The sequence below is a fragment of the Olea europaea genome, unplaced genomic scaffold, assembly GCF_002742605.1.
Source record: "Olea europaea var. sylvestris unplaced genomic scaffold, O_europaea_v1 scaffold1778, whole genome shotgun sequence".
In the NCBI taxonomy this organism is placed as follows: Eukaryota; Viridiplantae; Streptophyta; class Magnoliopsida; order Lamiales; family Oleaceae; genus Olea; species Olea europaea.
In genome coordinates this window covers 31331-37286 of record NW_019235513.1, presented here as the reverse complement: position 1 = coordinate 37286, position 5956 = coordinate 31331, and the positions used below count along the sequence as shown (strand labels likewise).

The window sequence follows — 5956 nt, the reverse complement described above, 5'->3', positions numbered from 1 at the left end:
AAATCTTTATTTTAAAATCTGGACAAAGTAATATATATTATTCTACTTAACTGCTTATTCAGAAAATGTTTATTCTTTTTAAAAGTTGTTGTTTCAATTTGTCATTGTAATTCTTTGCGAAGAAGCCGTTCGAGCCCTGTTTTAATTCGTGAATTATTTCAGCATGAGATTCTAGCTGTTATTTTATGTCTTCAATTTCTATAAATTGATTTTTCATTGACTTGGGGAGACTGAGATTCCATCTTTGTACGACTAATTTCTTCTCATTTATCTTCAATTTGCATATAATTTCAAGAATTTTATATGATTTTAATGAATCGGGACACATAGCTTTTAATTGAATGGTATAAATTTTAATTCAATCACTATTGTCGATTAGGTCATTGTACTACTCGCATGTCAAATCTTAAAGGCTTGGCTCCCATGGGGTTCAGCTAGTGTGGGTTCGGTCAAATTTTCACATGTGTAGAATGATGTGGAGTGCGGGCTTAGATTATCTTGTTGTTTAGAACCTTGTTGAAAGAGTCATAACATAGATCAACCTTCCTATTTGTGTGATCAACAGGGTTTTGACAGGGCATAATCAATATATTTCTTACTCGAGTTGTCCACGGAAAGAAGCCATTGAACATGATGAACGATATTGGAAGTTGTAGATTGACCGAGATTGTGACAAGAGGTAAGATCGATAAATGATGCTAACATCATTCCCCATTCAATATAAGTGCCTCATGAAATTTTCACTAGGAACAAACTATGCTGATAAGGTTTGGTGCGCAGTCCTCCCCATCACAGGTATGTCACCTACTTCTAGGAAGGCCTTGGCTCTACGATTGACGCGAAAATATATTGGTTTTGAAACTCATATTCCTTCATGTTCCAAAAGTGAAAGATTCTGCTAATTGTAGAATTTAGATCACCATAGGAAACCAGTTCACAAGAAGAGAACAACTTTGTTATAACACCTCCTAGATTTGTTGGGAAGTGCCAGAAAGCTCAATACTCTTTTTCCTTATTGGGTGTGTGATAAAGGAGTATGATGGAGAAATGATAGTAGCTCTTAATTCCCTCCATGAATTTTAGGATCTGCTTCTTGAAGATTTACCCCAATAGATGCCGCCAATGCGTGATATACAACACGCTATTGATCTCAAACCTGGATCCGCACTCCCGAATCTCCCACATTAGCATCCAAAAATAACGAGTTAGGCACAACATGGTGGATAAGTGAGTTGTAGTTATCAATTTTTATGAAATGTTTAGCTAACAGGGTGTTTGACACCCATTTTCATGGAAAAATGAATTTTAGAATGGTAGATTGATAGAAAATGTGTGAACGAAAATTAAGAAAAGTTTTTTTATTTACGTGTAATATTATTTTAATGAAAAATATATAATTGAAAAGAAAAGAGAGAAATGCATTTTAAAAAATATGGGAATCAAACAAGGCCGACATTGACCTTTAAATATAAGGAGATTATAACGAAAAGCAAACAGGTGGTTAGGCTAACAAATTTTTCGTGGGGCCATAATTTAATTTTGCTGGCCAATATATGTAAGTTTTGTCGAAATGTCACAAAATTCCATGTTTAAGTAAATTTTTGCTTTCAAACATAATTCGATTTTTTTTAATTTACAGTTAAAAAATATTTGTTTGTGAGATTTTACTATCCGACATCATTTTATTTAGTCTCTTAGATGCTCATAACCATCAAGTTGGTTCATTTCATTCCTCTATATGTGTGACAACATTGATTAATGTAATTCTAAATTTTTTATTTCAAAAAAAAAATAGAATGACTAACTTATTTGTTTTTAACTATAACAAATAAAAGTGTTCATATTAAAATCTGCTAAACTATTGTATAATATGTCCTTATTTACAGAATACGTGTCTGGAAAATTATGAGTCCGTGAAATGTATTATTAAAATTAATTATTCATCTTAATTTAGATTAAAAATTTAATTTTAATTTCTACAAAGTATGGGCATATTGGTTGAATTCATTGAAGATAAAATTAGAATAAGGAGGGTGTCCTCAATCTAGAGTTTGATAGATTTTAAAACTCCATATAAATTGAAGTATTCTCAATTCAGATTTAAATATAATTCATTAAAATATAAGTGTCTCAATCTAGATTTTTAAAAATACTTATAAATTTAGGTGTCCTCAACATAGATTTTAATAGGTAATTTTGAAATTTAAATGTCCTCAATAACTAGTTGATTTTAAAAGATTTCATTAAATAGATAGATTTTGAAGGATTTCAAAGTAAAAATATAAGTAAAAAGAATTAGTAACAATTTTAACCCAAACATAAAAATTTCACAACATTTCTTATCTCTCTCTATATTTGCTGTCCTCTCTCTCTCTCCCCCCTCCATCTTGAACAATATTTTCTTCTTCTTTCTATCTCACATTTCTCTACTGTGAAAAGATCGTGTATGAGAACTTTTCAATTGATAATAATTTATGAAAGATTGAACTGAAGAATTTGACTATTTTGACGTCTATTTATTGCACCTAAAATGTGGAAATCAAAATCATAGTCCCAACTCTTAGCTCATGGATGAGAATTGAACAATATAGTCCTTAACTAACCAAGAAAAAATTTACGCACTCAATTCAGTAGCCTAAACTAGAGTTCTATACCAATGAAGCAATTATTACATAACCAGACAGGGGCACCACAAGCAATTGAACAGTAATTTTCTAGCTCATTCGAAGACCCGAATAACGTCTAATTATCATTATCACTTTTTTTTTTTCAACTGAAGAATTTGACTATTTTGACGTCTATTTATTGCACCTAAAATGTGGAAATCAAAATCATAGTCCCAACTCTTAGCTCATAGATGAGAATTGAACAATATAGTCCTTAACTAACCAAGAAAAAATTTACGCGCTCAATTCAGTAGCCTAAACTAGAGTTCTATACCAATGAAGCAATTATTACATAACCAGACAGGGGCACCACAAGCAATTGAACAGTAATTTTCTAGCTCATTCGAAAACCCGAATAACGTCTAATTATCATTATCACTTTTTTTTTTCCTCTCTCTTTTTAAGCAAAGCCAAATATGCTCATAATCAAATTCAAAAAAAGCTACAACGGCTAGCCAAACAGTACGTAAGAAACTAATAAAAAAAAGTTCTTTTTCCCTTTTTATCAGAACTGCGTGGCTTTCTGAAATTGAAACAAATCGACTTCGCCAAAAGAGAGTAAAATGCTAGTCGACGGACGACCATATTATCGATTTGTAATAAGGGCAAACAAATGAAAGCAACAATAACGATTAATTTTAGGGCAATAATAAATAACCTAAAAGAGATGTAACTGATTGAAAGAAAAAGAAATAATGGAACTCACATGGTTGAATATTGCAAAAGATGCAGCAAAATCACCTGATGAAAACAATTTTTCGATAGATCTTCCAATAATCAGTCCGAGGAGCATGACACTAAAACCTTGAAATTTGAAGAGAAGGAATGTGAAAATGAGAGTACTTTACCGGTTAAACGGAGGAGCGAAATTCTACGACGGCAGGCTATGAATGACAAGGATCTGGGGGATCGGCCTTGATTACTGTGCACCAGGTGCGTTTTTTATCATCAAACCGAATGTACTAGAAAAGTTAGATTGGGTCCGTTAATGGGCCGGGCCACTTCCCCCATTTGGCCTCCATCTTGTCGAAATGAAAATAGATAGGATAATATATATTTTTTTTAAACTGAATTATTTAAAAAAGAAAGGAAAAATTATTGAGTTACCTATAATATTATTTTATAAAAATTTGTGTGATTGAAAGTAGAAGATTAAAAAATAATAATTTAATCAAATTAAAACATAGACTATGTTTACATAGTATATTGTGTTGCACACAGTTCACCATTTATTTTCATCTTCTCACATAATGTATAATAAAAACCTAACCCTAGACGAAGGTCATACGACTGGAATGGTGATGGATTCAAAAAGTGGCAAGGGGTCTGTATAGAAGGAACTCATAGTTTCTCAGTAATAGAATAACACACATTTTGTCGTTTATTTTCATCAATACTTGTAAAATTCAATGCTAAACTATCACCTCTATTGCCACAACCACTCACAATATTCATTGTTACACCTTTTCATTATTGTCGCCGCCACCCCCACTTTGTAATATTTATTGTAATAGAACTACATTTACCCGTTCTTGTACAATTTCATGTTACACTCGCCACTAGGATCACCTCATTACACTATGGCACCGCCACTGGATCTGAACAGGATTTGCCCTGGCCCAAGGCATATTAGGCAATGTCCTAGGACCTCAACATTCTGTAGGCCCCCAAAACAAAATATATATATCATCCTATCATAAATTGGGTGTGATTTTTTATTGAACTTATTTTTTCTTATTGAAGCTATATATTGTTTACTATTTTATAGATGTGCTGAAAATTATTATGGTAATTTACGATTTTTAGTATGCATACTGGAACAACTTCGTCTTTCAAGTTCTGTACCCTATTCCTTTTTCTTGGGAAGAGCTGTGTGTTTTCTATATATACCCAATGGCGGATTTAGCACCTGGCGAGCACACGCGGCCGCGCGTGCTGGATCCGTCGACAGCCATTTTTTTTGTTGACAACAGATACATTTTTTAGATTATATTTCTGATAATGCATTTTAAAATTAAATGTTGCTTCTAGCTAAGTTGGGTGGACCGGCTTTTTATGTTTTGCAAGTCGCGGGTTCAATTCCTTTTACAACCAATTTACTGTATGATTTTTTATTTTTTTCACTTCTACAATTTTTACCAAAAATAAATGGCAAATTAGTGGAATAAGGAAGAGGGGATTCGAACTTGGCACTTTTGTTAGGATTATTAAAGGGTTGACGACTATGGCACTTATTGATTTGTGGTAATAAAGTTAACAAATTTATATATATTAATTTTAGTGGTTATGCAATTGTACACATTTGAACCCGAGCTCTTCCTTCGAATTATATAAAACTTGGCAACAATATCATTTAGTAAATATGATTCATTCTTATAATAAAATTATATATGTTCAATTTCAACAAAATAATTGTTATAGTTAAATTTTAGGTCTTGTTTGATTCCTATTTATTTCAAAATGTATTTATCTCTATTTTATTTTCAACCATATATTCTTCAATAAAATAATATTACATGTAAATTCAGAACTTTTCCTTATTTTTAACCAATTATTCTTCATCAAATCACTATTTCAAAATGCATTTTTTACAAATAAAAAAAAAAGACATCAAACGAGTTCTTAATATTTTATTGCAGTCGACAATGAACGACCGTCCATGCTGACTCAAAATCTTGGATTCGCCACTGTATATACCTGCAAATCCTAACAAAGACATGTGAGGATGATATCCTACAATTTTTTCTTTTGTATCTGCATGGTCAATTAGAATTCTGGGGGTATGGAATTAATTGTCTTGTGGTCATGTATGTGTACATCTGTGTGTTTGTATCTCACAAGGTTGTGGCCTTTTGAACTAATTCATATTGATTACGACTTTGATTATTTAACACTGCATATTTTTGTCCTCTCCCACTCTCCCATTTTGTTGAATATTGAGTGTATTTTTTATTGGAATTCTGTTATAATATTCAATGTTTAACGAACAATTGAACAATGATTCGATCATTTTCTATGATTTATTAACGTGCATATGTGTAAGAATGAGTCGTTAAAGATGAAGTAAAAATTTGTGGCTTATGTTAAACATATTTATAAATTTTACCCAAAAACTATAAAATCCATGAAAATCTTTTAAAATCTACAAAATAGAAATCCATTCAAATCTTATTAAATTGATTAAATTCTATCAAATTTTATACAATTCATGAGAATTTATAAATATTAGGAAATCTATTAAACTCTGAAATGAGGAACCGTAAATAATATTTTATCTCAAACTCAAAAAA

The 5956-nt window shown here is 31.3% G+C and overlaps 1 long non-coding RNA gene across 1 annotated transcript; it reads right to left on the bottom strand.

The window, feature by feature from the left end:
• Positions 1–2860: 2860 nt before the first annotated feature.
• LOC111378162 lies at positions 2861–3654 on the bottom strand. The gene is made up of 2 exons (XR_002699821.1): positions 3515–3654; positions 2861–3407 (listed from the first exon to the last, which is right to left on the bottom strand). It is a non-coding gene; the product is annotated as an uncharacterized LOC111378162 (long non-coding RNA).
• Positions 3655–5956: the final 2302 nt, after the last annotated feature.